At 39.5% G+C, this 21,060-nt stretch overlaps 2 pseudogenes; one reads left to right on the top strand and one right to left on the bottom strand.

The window, feature by feature from the left end:
- LOC148926337 (polygalacturonase-like) overlaps nt 1-19,020 on the bottom strand; it is a 29,576-nt pseudogene extending 10,556 nt beyond the window's left edge.
- LOC125189821 (zinc finger CCCH domain-containing protein 40 pseudogene) lies at nt 4,737-8,105 on the top strand (annotated as a pseudogene).
- Nucleotides 19,021-21,060: the final 2,040 nt, after the last annotated feature.

The raw sequence follows: 21,060 nt of genomic DNA, 5'->3' as shown, positions 1-21,060 counted from the left end.
CCATTAGGCTATAGGGCTATATAAACGAATTCGGGTCTGAGTAGGGCCGCAAGCCCTATCAGGCTAGTGTACACAGTTGGGATCGGGAGCCGTCCTTGCTAGTCGGCCGGTCTCGTGGGCGAATAGTGTGGCCACACTTTCGTCGCACTATGAAATTGTTGATTGTTGAGAAAATGGGAGGAATTGTTTGACTGGCCAGTCTATGAAATTATTTTGTGATACTCGATGATATTCTTTTATAAATGCAAACTCGAGTTCACTATGGTAAGGATGGCATATCTATTAAAATGTTTTGGCATGAGTCCACTGAGTATGGTTAATAAATTGAATAATGATATGATCATTTGAAACATCAAGTGGAGTTGTGTCTTCATACATGTCTTCACTTTTCTCTTGGTTGCTTCCGCTGAAACTTGAAACTTAGTATCGCTGTTTGAATTGAACTATTTCCTTTTGGTTTAGAATATTGAGACAAAAATGCGTTTTTGAATTATATTGAACCCTTGCCTTTTTAGCATATTCTATGATATCTATCCATTATTGTTTTCTTGATTAAGCCGTTTTTTTTTTTTTTTTTTTTTTTTTTTAAACACCAGACGGTTGAGGGTTCGTGGGTCCCTCATCCCTTTATATCATAGACAACCAAACCAACGTACATAACTTGGCCACGCCCAAAAGTGACGTGCCGGGAGAAGGGACAGCACCACAAGAGTAAGAGGGGGACAAGACCCGTACGGGCATGACACCTACCTACTCTAGTGGCCAAACTGAATCAAAAAACATACTCCTCAGGATCGGCGGTTCTGATATTCGGGGTGCCCATTTGTTCCAGTCGGATCATAGCTCGGAGGAGTCTAGGAGCTGAAATTGCATCAAACTTTTCAGTGAAAGCCAAATCCACGCCCCGTTTTGCCATCAAGCATGCAGCCTTGTTCCCCTCGCGTTGGATGAAAGAGAAACAGGACTGGGTTTGCCTTTGCGCAAGGATAAGGCGCGCCATCGGTACTCTCGAGTGTGCTGGTCCTAACTCCTTTGCATTAATGAGCGCAATCAGAAGGGGAACGCTCGATTCAATCACAATGGGTCGGTTATAGCTTTGAACTTCTTGGAGGCCGTGGAGGATGGTCATGAGCTCCGCTTCAAATATGGATGTAGCCCTAAGGGGGAAGCAGATAGCCAACTTCAAGCAACCAAGGTGATCGCGTAGGATCCCTCCTCCGCTGGCCAGACCACTCTCGGCATTATACTCTCCCACAATGTTAAGTTTGAGCCAAGGGTCATCTGGAGGAAGCCATTTCACTATCATCTGGAGGAAGCCATTTCACTATCATCTGGAGGAAGCCATTATCATTTCTAGGCGGAGGGTCGATGGTCATCCGGACTCCTCTCCATTGTTTTGGGCCCAACTTTCCGCTGCTCATCAGATTCCAAAGGTGCATTTGAATCTGCCATACCACGTTGAAGGCCTTGAAGCTGATATCCTAGTGGCGACTCTTATTGCGCTCAGCCCATAGGAACCAAAAGACAAGGCAGGGGATCACTCCACTTAAATGAGCCTTAGTCGGCTGACCGCACCTCTTCGACCAGCTTTCGAGTCGATCCGGGATAGTATCATTAAGGCGGAGGGGATGCGAGTTACCTGGGAACCATGCGTCAAATTCATTCCAGACTTTGAGGGCTCCCTCCCCTTGTACAAAGAGGTGCTGCAAAGTCTCAATCCTAGGACGATTCAAACAACAATGGCATTTGGATGCAAGTTCGATGTTCCTCCACTGCAATTTCGTGTCCACCGGAATGCGATTTGATAAGAGTCTCCAGATAAAAATAGAAATGGAAGATGAGATTCCCATATTCCATAAATCTTTGAGTGCCGGAATGATAGGGCGATGCGTTCTAATAGTGTCCCAGGCCGAATGAAGAGTGAAGTTTCCCCTTTGTGAAAGGATCCATCTCGGGTAGTCTTGGTGGCCATCCAAAATTGGCATGCTGATGATATCCTCAATGACTGTTTGTGGCAACCCTTCTTGGTCATGGAGTTGTTGTATCTTTGCCTGGTTCCACTGCCCATCAGTCCAGAAATCCGAGATGCGAGCCATTGGATCTCCTCTATCATCAAGGCAGAGTGACCTAATCGATGTATCACCCAACCAGATCTCATCCCAGAAAAGGATGTTCCCATTTCCAACCATCCATCTAATGTGGGGTTGTGCCGTCGACCAAGCTCTAGATAGCCTTCTCCAAGTAGGACTACACCTGCCCGAGATCGAAGTTGTAAGGGGAGAGGCTCTCCTGCAGTATATCGAGTTTAGGTAAGTAGCCCACAAAGATTTGTTTTCTCTATATCTCCACCAAAGCTTGAGGCTGAAAGCTCTGAGGACCTCTTTGAAACGTCTCACACCAAGGCCTCCTTCGGCCGTAGGGAGGCAAATTTGCTCCCAACTAATCCAATGCGTTTTCTTGTGCTCATTAGTGGATCCCCAAAAGAATCTTGCGAGAATCTGATCAAGTTCTCCCAGCGCCCCTTTCGTCGGCTCGATTGCTTGGAAAATATGGATGTGGATGGCTTCTAGCGTGCTTTTGATGAGGGTGAGCCTTCCTCCAAACGAGAGATGTCGATGAGCCCACCCACTAACTCTCTTGGCTAGCTTCTCCCGGATAAACAAAAACATATCTGTACGTTTGACTCCCCGATAAATCGGGACTCCAAGATAGAGGAACGGAAACGTACCTCTTGAGAATCCCCCTTCTGTCTGGACCGCGGCTGCCCATTGCTCGTGTTTTGCATCTAAATAAAAGTTACTCTTGGCAAGATTAATTTGTTGTCCGGATATGGCCTCATAATTTGCTAGGCACCTTCTGAGCCTCCCAAGCGCCCTTGTGCTAGCTTGTGTGAAGATCAAGACGTCATCAACATAGGCCAAATGACTAATTTCCTTGCAATATCGTGTCGCTTTGAAGACCATGTCCTTTCTGCCGAGGATGAGTCTATCCAAAACTCTCGACAGGTAGTCAGCCATAATCACGAAAAGGGCCGGGGAGATGGGGTCACCTTGTCGGAGTCCTCGGGTGGATTTGAAGAACCACGCCGGAGCACCATTAATTAAGATCGAGAACCAACAATATCCAATACATCTGCCAACCAAGCTTACCCAAGTCTCTGGAAAGCCCATGCGTCGCAGGACAGCCGCAAGAAAAGTCCATTGAACCCTATCATAGGCTTTAGCCATGTCGATCTTGATCGCCACGTTGGGCGCCGGGGAGCCCTTTGCAAGTTCATGAAACATCTCTTGTGCCAGTAGAACGTTGTCATTGAGGAGCCGGCCTTTAAAAAATCCACTTTGATTTGGGGAGATTATCAGCGGGAGCAGGGGCGCAAGTCTAGCCGTAAGAAGCTTCGTGATAATTTTGTTTGTCACGTTGCAGAGGCTAATTGGTCTATAATCCGACCAGGATATCGGGTTATCCTGTTTTGGGATGAGCACAATCGAGGTAGCCGTGAAACTTCTGGGCAGGTACGCTCCCTTAAAAACTTGGATGATTAAGCCGTTGACTTATTGCTTTAATAGTTCATTAATTACTTCAGTCAAATCCCTTTAAATGGAACCCTAGCCTATGTTTGTATTGCTTTTAAGTCCTCCTAGGTAGCAACCGCCGTATTTATTATACCCTAGAATGGCAAGCTGTTACAGTTGGTATCAGAGCCCGCTCTGGACCCAAGAGTCTTTTTGAATTGAAGTCTAAAAATGTGTAAATTGATTAATCGATAATCATCGAATGCTCAACACCACGACTCGTCTCCGCTCAACCACGATGGATGAGGTAACAAGTATCTTGATGAATACTGATATGAATTATGAAATGTTGGAAATTGAAATGAATAAAAATTGTTGTGACATTTTGAGATTTTCTTGGAATATGAAATGACGAATATGCATGAATGTGAAATTTCTAACTTCGACTATGCAAGAATGATGAATGTTGTTATGCAAGTGGTTATATGTTAAGACCGCTATGAGTTGAATGAATAGAACTCTACGTGAATGTGATTGCTTGATTGTATGATGAACGATATTATGAGAATGAACATGAGCTGCTATACATAGTTATAAAACGTGTTGTGAATGAAAAATATTTTGTGACGATATCGAACTTGGAGGCATAAAACGCCGAATGCGAGGCGAGCGACTTACGAGAACGAATTGTGAGTTATCGAAAACACGAAAATATACGAACCATTTACCTCAGAAATGAAATTCCGTTTATTTTTGATATGATACTACCTTCACACCTCCATCGTTCGACACATACATATCCATCATACTCTCCGCATCATTTGAAACCTCATACACTATTGATTTCTTTCGATCCTTGTGCTGATGCTGAGATTTCCTTTTTGTAGATGCTCAACCGGTATTACGCACCAATGCGAGACCGTTACGCGAAGAACAAGGTTTTCCCTATAGAAACCTACCAAGATTTTGAATGGGATGGAAAGTCTTTTCTCCTGACCTACGTCACTGAGTTCTACGACCGCTGGATGGATGCATACGCGTATGGAGGAGCTACCCATCACGCGGGGATCTCGAGACTTATCCACAGCCTGCCTTCTCCTTGGAGTGAATGGACTGCTCAAGCTGCGTTACCATTTATGTGGTTCAGTCCGCCCGAGTACAAGCCTCGAGGCGATATGATTGGCTTGTTAGGTGTGCTACTCCCAGCCATGGCAGCTGCGAGGGATGGACCGCCACTTAGTCCCCCACCGCACAAGTATCCGCCGAGTCAGGCCCGTCGATGGAGATATCGTCGTGATAAGGAGCCTCATGTTGGAACAGAAGAAACCGAAGACTGAGCAAGACAAATGCGAGAAGGAAAATCTGACAGGTATGGGCGAAATCCTCAACATCCCTTTTATTTGACACGAGCGTATCGCATTCGTTTATATCTGAAATATGTGTGTACACTTTGAGCTTGCCTGTTAGAAAATTTGAACATAAGGTGATAGTGTCTTCACCAGTGGGTGGGACAGTAGAAATCTCACGAACATGCTCGAACCTAGAAATTGTGTTAGGAGAACTTAAGTTAGTCGCTCACGGCCTGCAAGTTATGGCGATGAGAAATATCGACGTAATTCTAGGAATGGACTGGTTGATCACGAATTTTGCGACGATTCGTTGTAAGGAGAGGCAAATATCTTTACAAGCTCCAGGAAAAGAACCTATCGTGTATCATGGAATCTCGATGAACCGACGAACCATGATAATTTCTGCGCTGCAAGCTATCGCGATGATGAGAAAGGGGCGACCTGCCTATCTCGTCTATCTTCACGGCAATGAGAAGGATGAAAGGAAAGTGGAAGACGTCGCTGTTGTGCGAGATTTTCCAGACGTTTTTCCCGAAGTGTTACGTGGACCGCCGCCAGATCGACAATTGGAGTTCACGATCGACCTCGAGCCGGGAGCCACACCCGTATCCAAAGCACCATATCGAATGGCGCCTAAAGAGTTGGAGGAACTCAAGATACAACTCCAGGAGCTCATGGACCAAGGTTTCGTTAGGCCTAGTGTCTCGTCGTGGGGCGCACCAGTACTTTTCGTGATGAAGAAGGATGGGTCGATGAGAATGTGTATCGACTATAGAGAGTTGAACAAATTGACCCTAAAGAACAAGTATCCACTGCCAAGGATAGATGACCTGTTTGATCAACTTCGAGGAGCCGGCGTGTTCTCAAAGATGGACTTGAGGTCCGGATATCACCAGCTAAGAGTTCGAAGGGAGGACATACCGAAGACTGCGTTTTGCACAAGATATGGACACTACGAGTTCGTTGTGATGCCGTTCAAACTAACAAATGCACCTGCAGTATTCATGGACCTGATGAATCGAGCATTCCATCTGTTCTTGGATAAATTCGTTTAGTCTTCATAGATGACGTTCTAGTCTACTCGAAAAATGAGAAGGAGCAAGAGGAGCATCTACGAATCACCTTGGAGACGTTGAGGACCGAGAAACTATACGCCAAATTCAGCAAGTGTGAGTTTTGACTAAACGAATTAAACTTTCTTGGACACATTGTATCGGCAGAAGGAATCCGAGTGGAACCTGCCAAAGTTGAGGCCGTACAACAATGGAAGTCACCATAGACACCGAACGAGATTCGGAGTTTCCTAGGTTTGGCAGGATAGTACCGAAGGTTCATAGAAGGGTTCTCCAAGATAGCGAGACCAATGACCCAACAACTCAAGAAGGTAGTCAAAGTAAATTGGACCCCGGAGTCTGAAGCGAGCCTTCAACTCTTGAAGGAGAAATTCACGACCGCACCAGTGTTTGCAGTGCCAGAGCCTGGAGCGAACTATGTAGTCTACACCGACGCTTCGAAGGTTGGATTAGGATGCGTGTTGATGCAAAACAACAAAGTGATCGCATACGTGTCACGACAATTGAGACCGCACGAGTTGAACTACCCAGCCCACGATGTGGAGTTAGCAGCAGTAGTACATGCCCTAAATATTTGGAGGCATCATCTCTACGGAGTTCGATGTGAAATTTTTACGGACCACAAGAGCCTGAAATATTTCTTCGAGCGGAAGGATTTGAACATGCGACAACGATGATGGCTCGGACTATTAAAGGACTACGATTGTGGCATCAACTACCACTCCGGTAAAGCAAATGTAGTGGCAGATGCTTTGAGCCGGCAGAACCATTCGCATCTAGCTACTTTTCTGACAGAAGAGGAAAGTTTGATGCGAGAGTTTAGTAAATTGTGATTGGAAGTGGTAAGGGCACCTGAAACAGTGGAATGCTAAATTGCCACCTTAGTGGTTGAACCAGATCTGAAAACAAAAATCGTTGCAGCACAACGGATGGATGAGAAACTTGTAGTAATCTGAGATATGCCAAACTTGTAGTAAGCTGAAAAATGTTTGTCAGGTTTGCCTTTTGGATCTCGAGTATGGATTGCCCGTTCAGGTTCACGATACTGCTCTGAGTATTGATTCTAATGATGCCATTCCAAAGAATGATGTGAATAGGGAATACTTTGCAGAGGAGCATGATCGCAAGGTAAGGGCTGGGATTGATTATGAGTCTTCATTTGGAAAGGCTCGTCCAAATGTACTATTTTGAAGCTCCAGAGAACCACACCATATTACAAGAGAAACCGAGCTCATGTTTGCAGTTTCTATGTTCGTGGTCAATGTACAAGAGGTCCAGAGTGCCCTTACAGGCACGAGATGCCTGTTGAAGGTGAATTGTCTCAACAAAACATTAAAGATCGCTACTACGGAGTGAATGATCCAGTGGCAATGAAGCTATTGAGCAAGGCCGGGGAGATGCCTTCTTTGGAGCCTCCCGATGATGAGAGCACTAGAACCCTCTATGTGGGAGGACACTTGATGCTAGGATTACCGAGCAGGATCTAAGAGACAACTTCTATGCACATGGAGAAATAGAGTCTGTCAAGATGGTTCTCCGGAGGGCCTGTGCTTTCGTACTTACACGACACGAGAAGGTGCTGAGAAAGCTGAGGAACTTGCTAACAAACTAGTTATTAAAGGCTTGAGGATGAAGCTGCTGTGGGGCAGACCCCAAGCTCCAAAGCTGGACTCTGAAGGCTCTGATGAAGCAAAGCGGCAAGCAGCCGTGACTCAAAGTGGGTTGCTCCCAAGGGCAGTCATATCGCAACAACAGAAACAGCCTCTTCAGGCTCCCCCACTTGGCGGTCAGACACAACCGCCACTAGTGCCTTATTTCGACATTCCTCCTCTGCCTCATCATTTGAGGGCATATTATCCTTCTATGGATCCCGAGAGGATGGGTGCCCTCATTCCACCTCAAGAGGGGCCTTCCAGTGGGTCATCTGCGTCTAATGAAAATAGAGGTGGTTCTGAACAGCAGCATCAACAAGCTCAGCAGTATGGCTACCCGAGCAGGCGCCCCCTCCAGGTCAATTTTACCCACCATACTACCAGTAGTATGGCTACATGGGACCGCCTCCTCCAGTGCTACCACCTAATCAACAAAACCATCAACAGTATCAAGGACTTCAAGGCAGGATGCCTGCCGCTCCAACCGCTCCAACTACTGAGACGGCACAGCAGCCATGAATGTTGTATTCTAGAATACTTTTGTCGTTGTTGCCAAAAAATTTATATCCCGTTATGGTTCAATATTGTTTAAGCTCTTGATTTTCTGAACATGGTGGCTACATAAACCTCTTCTTTTCCTTCAAAAAAAAAAAAAAAAACGGATGGATGAGAAACTTGAAGAAATTCGAATTGAAGTGAGAACTGGCAAATCTGAAAGTTTTAGTGAGGAGTCCGACAACGCCCTCACATTCGAAGGGATACTGTGCGTACCAAACGACGAGGAACTCAAGAACGAGATCATGAGTGAAGCTCGTGAGACTCCATATACTGCTCACCCGGGAAGTACGAAGATGTATCAAGACTTGAAGAAGTCCTTTTGGTGGAATGGCATGAAGAGGGATATAGCGGCATTCGTGGAGCGCTGCTTAGCCTGCCAACAAGTGAAGGCCTTAACATCAACGACCGTATGGAAAATTACAACCACTAGAGATACCCGAGTGGAAGTGGGAGCACGTCGCCATGGATTTTGTGACGGCCTTGTCAAAGACTCTAAAAGGGAACACCGCCATTTGGGTGATTATAGAACGACTTACCAAGTGTGTGCACTTCATACCGATCCCTACCGCTGATTGAATTTGCCTACAAGCAACGATAAACATGGTGCCGTACGAAGCTCTATACGGAAGAAAGTATAGATCTCTGCTCTATTGGGATGAAGTTGGCGAGCGAAGAGTACTTGAACCTGATGCAGTGGAAGAGATGGTTAGAATTGTTCGAAAAAATCGTGGAAGGATAAAGGAAGCGCAAGACAGACAAAAGTCGTACGCTGATGTCCGACGAACCGACCTGCATTTTCAAACCGGCAATAAGGTTTTTCTCAAAGTGTCACCGTCGAAAGGGATAGCGCGTTTTGGTGTTAAAGGAAAGTTGAAACCGTTGAGGTGGGGCTTTTCTTTTAAAATAAGGACAGCGTCCTAAATCTTTATTGATGAGAGTGAAATCTGTGTTATCATGTCGTGATTTGTTTTGTCGTGCCTATCCCTTGTGGCTATGCCACTATTGATTAAATCGAATTCGGATCCTTGTAGAGCCGCAAACTCTACTTGGGTTAGTGTACACCAATGTTAGACCGTGTGCTGCCGTACGGTTTGGCCGGTCTAGTGACCTGGAATGCGGCCGCATTCCTTGTCATGTAGAATGAGGATATGGTAAACGTCGATCAGAAAAATGGTTGCGCGACCGTGATTTTGATTAAAGGAAATATTTTGGTGCCTCGGGCATTTCTAAAGATGAAACCCCGTTGGACACCTGGAACTGGCATGATAACTAAAATTTTTGATAAGAATATTTTCGGCATAAGTCCACTGAGTATGTTTATAGTACCCAGCCTTGTATGTGTTTTCCCTATGTGCAGGTTGAGCGGCGACGAGCGGTTGGCGGCATTGAGCAAGTTAATTGAATAATATGGTCGTTTTGAAACTCCGAGTGTAGTTGTGTCTATACATGACTTCACCCTTCTCTTGGTTGCTTCGGCTGAAACATGAGCTTCTTATCGTTTGATTGAGTTTGAAACTACTTCATTTTGTTTAGAATATTGAGACATGATACATTTTGGATCACATTAAGCCCCTGTCGTTTTGAGCATAAATTTTGATATCTATTCTTCATTGGATTTCATTGCTAAGCCGATACTTTTATCGTTTTAATTGTTTATTAAATACTTTGGTCAAACCCTTTTAATGAAACCCTAGCCTATGTTCTTTGTTGTATTTAAGTCCGCCTAAGTCGCGATCGCCCGCATTTATTATACCCTAGAAGGGCGGTCGTGACACTAAAGTAGAATAAAGTAATAGAGGGAGTAAAGTTGGAGAAATAGGATGATAAAGTAATAGTTGGGAGGGAGTTACTTATTGTCGAATACGAAAATTCCTCACTTTTTTTAACTTAGTATAAATACTGCACTAGGATTTCTTCTATTTTAGCTTTAACTCTTTTTTTTTTTTTTTGCTTTTCTTTTTCAACCTCGAAGAATTAATTAAATTCACTAGTGGTTGTATTGTTCTTTTGGCGAACTAAGTTCATTGTTCAATTGAAGAACAATTATACTGTAGAACAATTGAAGGGATGTGGGCGCAGCATGGTGGAAGTTATGATTTACTATTTCTTGTGTTGCTAGTTTAGTAGAGTCATATAGGCTTTTGTGTTGATGAAAGCAGTTTTTGGGTTGCATTCATTGTTTTGGAGAAGGTCCAAGGTTCCAAACATTAAACAATTTCATAACTCCGTCACCTTCTTTGTCTCATTGTTTGATTGTCTCCATTTATGTTGTTTAATTTCTTGGTTGTTTTTGTTGGGTTGGTGAGTATTGCAAGAACTTGACTACAAGATTCTCATTACTTTTTTACTGAATTCACATAAATATCCTTCATATATTGAGTTATGTTGCCAACAAAGTCTAGAAGTTTTGTGCAGACTTTGATTAGATCATCATCAATACATGGGGTCTAAACTAAGGCCATGTTTGGTTGACGGAAAAGTAAAGTTGGCAAGGAAAATGATTCCTAGGGAAATGAATCCCGGGAATATGATTGCTAAGACTTTACTTTCATGTGTTTGGAAATTATCAAGATTTTGAATTTATGTTTAATTTAAACACCAAACTAAAAATATTATTATTTTTATTTATAAAAATGAATAACAATGTAAATTTTTTAATAAATTTTAAGTTACAAATAATAATAATAATATTATTTATTATTACGATGGATAGTTTAAATACAGATTTTCCATCATAATATATAATAATGTAATTGTAATTATATTTACATGGAGTATTATACTCATTTATTAAAAAAATATATATACAATTATTATTATTATTATTATAATTATAATCTTTACGAATATTATAATTGAATAAATTTTATAATTTAAAATTTTACTATGACTTTATTGATTAATTATTAATTTATAAAATATAATAATTATTATTTGTTGTACTATTTATCTTATATAATTATGCTTTCATTATTTAATAAATTATTAATTACTTATTATGAAATATTATAAAATATAGTTATAATTATGATAATTTTACATAGTTATTTATTATAGTGAAATTAATTATGATTTATAATTTTAAATTATTTTTAAAACATTGTAATTAATAATAATAATAATAATAATAATAATATTAATAATAATAATAATAATAATAATAATAATAATAATAATAATAATAATAATAAAACTATACTATATTGCATTAAAAATATAAGTATCCTAAAAATGGAAAAAAGAATACTTAAGAAAAGCTAAGATTCAGAATCCTGAGAAGTTATACTAACTTTCTTTGTTCTCGGGATTCTGATTACTTTCCCAGTTTGATTTAAAACCAAAATAAACACATAAATTTAAAATTTAAAGAATCAGATTACTTTTCCACACAAAATTCTGACAACCAAATATGACCTAATAGTCACACTTTCAAGGATACCCTTAATCCACTGAAGGACACAAAGTTTGAGTTGCAAATTATATATGTAATCGTTCAAGTGTGATATTAGATTAATTATAGTTACACTAAGAATTAATTAAATGATACTCAGAAGACAAAATAGTGTCATTAGCATAGGGCTCATGCGGTAGTAAGGCTAAATATACTCCATTCGTCTTTAAAAATTTGTAACCTATTTCCTTTTTCGTCCTTGCCTAAAAATATGTCACCTTTCACTTTTACCATATTTGGTAGTAGACCTTATATTCCACTAATTCATTCTCACTCACATTTTATTTAAAAATTAATATATAAAAGTAGGACTCACATGCCACTAACTTTTTCAATCAACTTTCTATTACATTTTTTAAAACTTGTGCCGGGTCAAATGTTGTCAAATTTTAAGGGACGAGGGAGTATTTTCTATTGAGAATTAGATATGGAGAATAAAACTAATTTTCTTGGCGCAGGAAATACGCAAGGATCTACAGATGTTTCCTACATTTCTTTTGTAATATGATCAAACCCTACAAACAAACTATGCAACAAGTAGGTTGTGTTTCAATGCTACCGCGCGTATAATATTATTTATGAATCTAGATCTGTTTTATGTGAGTAATTTTCTATACTTATCATCAGATGATGACGATAAAGATAAAAGTTCCAATAGGAAGCTTGATGCAATTTCGATTTTTCTTACAATCATTTGATTTCCAGGCCGCCTGACCGCTGCCATTGAAAACGCCGCCGGAAAGGATAAAATGGTTAATATGGCTGAATGTAATCCACTCCGCTCGTTTGTCGGATAATTTTTGAAGATCTGTATAACCCTTCACAGTGCCATCGACTTGAAGCAAAATAGGTGCCATGTTTGGGCCACGTAGATTCACTTGACTTAGCAACCAATTCCCATGTGGAATATGTATTTTGCTTGCCTTAATTTCTTGATGCAATTGCCTCCATCCAAGCTTTTGTCAAAGCCTAAGATAAGGACACGAAAATAATAGTTTTGTAAATTTGATCTATTTTATTCCCCCAAGAAAAGTCCATCAAAATATGTGACAAATAATTGTTCGTCGGGACACACAAGTAATTGAATGAAAAAAATTAACGGTTCTCTCTCAAGAAAAAATCTTATAACTAGGCCTGTCAAATTGGATACCCGCGGGTACCCGATCCGAAAATTTCGGGTACCCGATCCCGAATTTCCTAAAATCTAATACCCGATACCCGATCCGAAAATAATTTTGGGTACCCAAATACCCGACTCGGGTATCCAATCCCGAAAAATCGGGTGTCCAATTCCGATTTTGGATTTTAATTTTATTTATTTTTATTATTTTTTAAGAAAATTAACTATAAACTTTTAGTCAAAATTTTAAAATAATAAAATAAATACATAATTTATTATATTTAATTAAAAAAATCGGGTAATTCGGGTAATTTGGGTATACCCGATCGGGTATCGGATAACCCGATACCCGATAATCCAAAAATTCTATACCCGAACCTGATCCCGAAACCCAAAAAATCGGATATCGGATATCCAATTACCCGATATTTTGGGTTTGGATATCGGGTATCCAATTCCCGATATCCATTTTGACACTCCTACTTATAACCATTACAGCTTGGATGTTATTTTGTTCCAGAACAATGTAAAATTTCTTCAACAATATGTGTAAGGACGTCAGTTGATATTTTTAAAGAATAAGGATAGAAGATGATACTCCCTCCGTCCCATTGAAGATGACCCACTTTCCTTTTTGGTTTGTCCCAACCAAGATGACCCATTACTTAAAATGAAAACACCTTTAACTCTACTTTATTCCTTCTCTCTTACTTTACTCTCTCCTCTTAACACACAAAAATTTACTGCATAAAATCCCGTGCCGCACAAGGAAGGTGTCATCTAATTTGAATTTTACCTGACTAATATCTGAACTAGGTTTCGCGCCATACTTTTTAATATCGAATACCAAAGCTTTTTTGTGTCTACCACTATACGTTACAAATGGAGAAATGAATAGAATTATCAGCATGAGTTTTTGTTTCATGATGTTCGTTCTTTTCATCTTTGAGGCCAACACTAAAGCTAGAAGTAATTATTTATATAATATGAAGGAGAAAAATAATATAATCTATAGGACAGTGTGAAAAAATGGCATGGACGACGCAATTGCAATGCATATATTGATATGGGAAAATTGATATTCATATGGTTTCCAAAAAGAGTTAGATCTTATTTGGCTTCAATAAGCAAAAATCATTTAGGTATACGTCATATTGTTTATTTTCGATTGCAGAGGCTATCCACTCGACAACGTGTTACGACAAATTGTATCCAGTTCACTTCATTTTTATTAAAATCCAGACTTCATTATTATGCACTAAATGAATCAAAATCACTTAATCTCAAAATAATGACAGTTGGACCTTAGTTATAAATTGCTCTTGATATTCGAATTCCACTCTTGATACCCTATGATTTATTGGATGAGATATGTTTTATACTTCCGCTCCCCATTAATTGTTCCAAGTTAATTGATGCGAGTTTTAAAATATTGTTTGACTTTATTAAAAAAAATGTTAAAGGACAAAAATTTATAAAATATTAATCATACTTTTATATATTAGTTTCATAATAATTATGAGTGAAATGAGTTAGTGGAAGATATGGTCCACTTACCAAAAATTGTGAAAATAAAATGGAATAATAAATGAAGATCGGATGAAAATGGCAAAATGAAACAAATAATTAGTAAGGGCGGCGAAATGGGTAGCAGGTAACGGTTAATTTCCATCCCGACCCGATACTCGAAATGGGTAGCAAGTAACGGGTACTCGCTATCCAAAGACAACAGGAAACGAGGCGGAATCTTGTATTGTGTTTTAGAGTTTTGCAGGTAGCGGGTATACCTGTTAACCCCGATAATGCACGATATTATTAGTAGTAGTCATATATTGTCTTCCAATACTTTATGTTAAATTATTGTTGTGAGATTCACCGAGAATAAGTATACATGACGAATTAAAAATAAGCCACCAAAACTAAGTCTAAATTGAGGAATAGTGTTGGCTATATTATTACCAGAAGATGGAAAATTTCAAATTTTTCTCTCACAAAATCTTAATAATAGTTGATGTGAATGGACAAAATTGTGCCTCTTCTTGTTGAAATAACCGCTTTGTAGAGAGAGGGAGATTGTGGTTATATTATGAGTACAAATGAATGTCGTGTCCTATTTTTTTATAGAGTCAACTACAAAAATAGTATTTGTTTCACTATTAGTTCTTGGACTTTAAAAATATCCTCAGTAGTCCCTGAACTAAAGGTTTATTTCACCAGCAGTCTTTTTGCACAATTTTTGCCAGAAAATTCCCACCAAAGTGAATAGGGCATTTTTGTCCTTTAAGAATTTTAATTTTCAGGGTTGTCATTCCCAATGACTTTTTGAGGGATGTCTTATCGCATTTTCTTCCTTCTTCTCTTTTTCTTTCTTCATGCATCCACCATGACAATCGCATCAATTTCAGCTCTCCGCCAGAAATTACCGCTGCTCATCATCCGCCAACTGCGTTTCATCTCCGCGACTCTACCGTTAAAAACCCTATCAATGCGAGAAGATTGTTAGAGTTTGTATACTAGAAATCACCTTTCGAGTGATTGAATACTGTTAAAACTCTTATTTTATTTTCCAAATGAATAAACAGATCATTTTTGTCATAATGTTGTTATATTTTACATTTAATGGATGTTAATTGCATATTTAAATGTATAAGTAATTTAACAAAGTCTAAGTTTTTGTTTTAGTAGACCGGTTGTGGGCGTCGTCCACTTTAAGGTAACACGGTCAGTTCTAAATAAAGAAAAAGAATAATTTCACAACCTAGATAGGCTTAGACTACCTATCGTGAAAGGTTGCAATGTCAGTCCGATTATTTCTAACCCTTACTGAAATAAGATGACATTGGTGTGGTATAGCACTGAATGGATCTAACAGCGAGACAGTCTTTATGCTATCTACTGAAAGACGAGGTCTCGTAAATTATTTCTCAATCAATGTACGTTAGCATTGAGCATACGGTATTGATTATGCACTACTTTGACTTACCAAATGGTGCGGGTTTTTCGCAACCCAATAAGCCTGGTATATTGGGTAATGGTGATTAATATCTAGCGGTGCTAGGATTGCTATTATGTTGAATCGTGCGCGAGGTGAGTCTCGTTTGATAACATCCTCAACTGAAGCTTGAAATAAGGTTTTATTATTCGGAACCTAGCTAGTTGGAGTTTAATTACTCTGTGAATAATAAATAAGATTTTCTTGCTGAGTCCTCTCTTGGAATAAATAAGATATTAATTAATTAAGTCCATAGCAGGCAATAATTAATTAATGGATGTTTCTATCTTAAGCGCGGGAAATAAATATAAATTATTGGAAACCCGAAGTACTTATAATTTCGGATTTGGATGGGGAGTGCAGTATTACTTCTGTAGTGGCTGCTCGTAATATTCCAATTTTAAGCTTATATTAAATTGGGTTTAATTTAATTAGTAAAAAGCTAATTGGAGGAGCCCATATCCAAAGCCTTCCATAGATCCCTGTCTGGACCCAATATGTGACTTATTATAAATAGGAGAATAAAGGAGACAGAATATACACTAATTATTTTCTCAAAATTTTCGGCCCCTACTCCTAGTAGTAGTCGAAATTTTCTCTCCCCCGAGGGAAAGGATTTCTGTCTTCTTTATTTAAGTCCTAGTGCGCTGGTGAGATCAGCCCACCCTGATATCAGTTCACAGTCCGGGAACCAGTCAGAAGATCCGTGGTTTTGTACTAAAGATCTTCACGTGGAGAAGGCGCTAGCAATCTACGATTCTTTGGAGAATCATCAAGGTATAATGGCTAAACCTTAGAACAACATGTTTTAGGTTTCAATTAATTTAAAGCATGTGATTATTTGAGTTATCAGCATGATACGTGAGATAATTACGCGAATAGAATTTGTCTAAATAATCCGCTAAATAGATCTGATTATTATGTAATTGATTTATGCATGCGTTTCCGCTGCCAGTTCCTTCAAAGGTAGCAGTAGCAAAAGCAACATCAACTAAACAAAAACGTGCTAAAGCTCGAGATACCTTCAAAAAGCAATACACCCCCTGGCACCGCTCCTCTGCCCCGATGATAAGCTCGCCGCTCACGAAGAATCAGGCAATCAGCACGGTTGTTTCGTTGCAGGTAGATGTGGAAAATCGTGCGTGTTGGGTCGTTATCGTATCAACACAATAAAGACATGACCCAATAAGGATAAACACGAACACAACCTACTACCCCAAACCCGAACTTGATAGGAGCCCATTAACGACACGAACCATCTTAGGTCAACACGACACAAACATGACACGACACGATAACGACACTATAACTACACAACCTGAAAACACAGTAAGAATATAATAAAAATTTAAAAACTACTCATGCTTTAAAAATTATAAAACCTCGAATCTGATGAGGAACTTAAAATCTGATTGCACAATCTAATAATAAGATTAATAGATTCATACTTCATAACAACAAAATCCAACACGAACACGACGCGACACGAACACAACACGAAATTTAGGTATTTAAAATAACATTAAAAATCAATATTATTATAATACAATTTCTTAACGGGTAACACGAACACGACACAAAATTTTTATGTTCTTAACGTGTCGACCCGATAAGGACTCGAACCCAATAAGATTTGACCCAAGCCATTAATTTCGTGCAGGTTCATGTTGTGTCTAAAATTGCCAGCCCAGGCTAGTTTCACGCGCGTCGCTGTTAAAAGAGGATGGAACTGCTGTGCGTGGTGAATGATGTGTTGAAGAAGATGAAGATGCGCATTTTGGTGGGGGATAGGATTTTAGTAGGGGCAATGGGAAGACCAGTAAGAAGTGGGGGAGAGCTTAAGCCCTTTACCCAAAAAGGGCATTTTCGGGTATAAAAAGGGCAAAAGAACCAAATTTGAAATAAACCATTAGTTCACAGACTACTAGGGATATTTTAAAGTTAAAGGACTAGTGGTGAAATAAACCCTTACTTCTGGGACTGCTTTTATAGGTCATTCTTTTTTTTATATAGAACACATTTTATAAACATCATTATCAATAGCATTTCAATTTTTTCTTTTCTAGGATTTAATTTTATTTGAAAACACCAATGGTAATGACGTTTTTTATTAGACATAAATTTTATTTTTTTGGTTAAATAACATGGAAAATACAATTTAAGATAAGATAAGCACAGAGGTGATCATTAAGTCTAAGTTATTGCAGGTGCTCAAACTATCACCTTTCAGTTTAAAGTTACTTTCATAAAATTAACATCCATTTGTTAAAACCAGCAATTTGATCTCAAAATCTCTTCAAGCACATCATTAGTGTGTTCACAGAAGCAAAGACATTTTCTTAGAAACTCTGATCATGCTTTGACTCTTTTCGACATTTGATCATGAAAAGCAAAGAAACCTTACCATGGAATATATAGCACTCTATAATATTTTAAAATTAATTGTATTGATGGAAAGCTTACAATTTTTATCATGATGAATGACCGAAAAATTTGAAGCATCTGAGACGACATCTGCCAAGCGCTTTGTATTACGTTCCAGTTGACCCTTTGGGTAACTTGTCTAGGGGGGACCATTTAACTGTCTTGAATCTATACCAAACATTTTTTCGGCAATTGCAGAACAAATACAAAACATATGCCCATGATAGAAGTAAGGTAAAATGAGAAATTGACAACTGTATATGTATAGAAGGCAAAATCTTCTCAAAGTGGAGATATTGCAATGCTTATTGTATGGTATACCTATAAACATTTGTTATAGACCCAATTGCGACTGGGCTATACTACAAACTAGGATTATAATAGGCAGTTAAAAATCAGAAGAAAAAGTTTGAAATGTGTCGTATTTGGGTTTTCTCGATGTGTAAAATTTCTGCAGCACATTTGAGATTATTTCAGTTTATTTTCAGAGAACAAAACTTGCTGGCTTTTCAATGTAATTGTAACAATAGATCTAAAGGGTCTGGGAAATCTTTGTCTATCATAAAAGCAACTAAATATGTATCTCTCCGAGAGTTATGACAGAAACTGCATTACACTTTGATTTTAGAAATCAATACCTCGAGTCCAACAGACTTTGCGATATCCCGAGTTGCTGTGTTGCTGGCCACCTCATCCAGGTAGGATACACTTTCAGCTTCACAAAGGCACAAAAGCTGCAGCGACCAAAAGCATAAGCACATAAAAATTTTCAAGTGTGCTAACTTTACCAGCAGTTGTAGTATTTACAGACATATATCCAATGATCTTAATTGGAAGGTGCACTCACAATAGATAAAGCTTTAGATTTTAGGCGGGAGATAGCAGCCATGTATGAGGAAATATTGTCTGAGCCCGATAACTTTAACTTCATGACAGCTTGAACTAGAACAAGAACACCTCCATTGCCACACAACTACTGAATTAAGAAACAGGGAAGAAAACAAATACGTAATCAGGAATAAAGAAAGAATTCAGAAGTGTGAGATTTTAGTTAGCCAGTAGGATAAAGTTATAAGCGCTATTAATAGAACTTGTAATATGCATATGCTAATTCACAGTACTAATCTAGCTTAAAATAATTGACTCCCCAACATTGTATAATCATTTGGTTCGCACTGATACTAGTAAGTTAGTAACAATTGGTCCATCCATTCCCCAATAGTATAGCACAATTACTACATATGGTGTCTCCTAAATATTAGCAATTTCCATTTTGGTTCATGACCCACACTCTAGTTTATATTTCAACCTTCCAAAGACGCATTTAACAAAAACCACATTTTCTTACTACATAGTGGGACCCTTACATGCAGTGGAAAAAATCACTCTAAGAGAATAAAAGTCGCTAGTAAAGCAACCAAGTCAAAATAAAGATTTTCTTTCAATCCATTTATGTTTGTTGTCTAGTCCCAATCAGTTTCACTATCACACAATTGTTTCATCACCAAAACCGAGAGATAAAATAAAGAGTCAGTGGGTCTAGCTTTCACAATGGCTGAGCCCAAATTATAAGATAAATGCTCAAAGGATAACACCAATCTACAAATAAGCAAGCGGTGACCTGCTCTTTCATCCCAAGAATGTTTGGACATCACTCACATATCAAGAAGAGAACCCAATCTCATGAACCCAAATCTAACTCCCTAACATATCTAGCCAAACTTACTTAAGCCGAGAAGTCCACGGCTGTCCGATGAAATTGATAGTGACAATGAAGCCGAGATGGCTGGAGAATGACACCGACCGAAGTGAGACCCCGATGGCAGCGACTGCTTGGTGGATTCTCGAGCGCGAGAATCGGCGGCACCAAAATCAGACGGTGACATACAACAAAGACAGTGAAATTCCAAAAAGGAACACAAAAAATAGTAGGAAAATACAAATAAACAAGGGAAAAAGGCAGCAGCTGCGACGGCGAGACATTGCGGTGATTCCACGGCAGCGGCTGCCAAACAATAGCACAGCAACTCCGTTCTGACGGCGATGGAGTGGTGGTGATGAGACCTCGCGAACCGAAAGCAAAGGCGGCGGTGGAACGAAGGGCGAATCGGGACTTGACTGCGTTGTGTAGAGAGGGCGTTGTGGTCGTCGGCGTAGAGTGAGTCGGAGGAGGCGATGGGAATTAAGGGCTGCTCAATTTGGGGAAAATGGTGAATGGAGAATGAGGAAGTGAATACCGATGCTTTTTCTTTCGGAATGGATCACCTACCACACTTCCAACGGCAGGAATTCAAATTAAAAAGCATAATTGATACGAATCCGGGTAGCGCTAAACCAAGGAAAGTGAAGAGAAGAGGTGACAAAGAGTCAAGCCGCAACTGGGGTCAGATTCGAGCAAAGATTCGCCTATCCATATGATGTCCAAATGCTTTTCAAAGACCACCATTGTATTCTCCATCGAAAGAGCTTTGCCTGAGTACCTTGCACGCCTCAATCGGAGCTCGGATGAGAAAGTTATGGTCGTTTTACAAAAGCCGCACAGTCGAACGAGCAAAACGCCCGACCACAGAGAGTTTGCCCGGCCTGGAGAGGAAAATCGCCCGACCCGGGCGTTTTGTGCTACTTGCAATTTTTGCTCCTTTTTCCTCTTTTATTTTGCACTTTTAACCTCTACTATAAATACCCATGTCTAGGGTTTTTGTCATTAGACTTTGAACATTGTTGAAGAACAAAGACTCCATTTGTGAGCACCCATCTTCATTTGAAGATTTATCAAAATCCCTTGTGGTTGCATTCCAATCTATTGCCGGGCTTAGGTTGAATGTTAAGGTATGCAATTCTAGTTCTTGTGTTGCTAGTTTTGTGGAGCCATTAGATTTTTGCTTTGGTGAAAGTTGCCTTGGGTTGTCTTCATTGTTTTGTAGAAGGT

Source organism: Salvia hispanica, chromosome 5 (genome assembly GCF_029641045.1).
Source record: "Salvia hispanica isolate PSC_SH4W2 chromosome 5, Shi_PSC_v1, whole genome shotgun sequence".
NCBI lineage: Eukaryota > Viridiplantae > Streptophyta > Magnoliopsida > Lamiales > Lamiaceae > Salvia > Salvia hispanica.
Note: the sequence above shows the minus strand (reverse complement) of the source record. Positions and strands in the feature narration are given on the sequence as shown.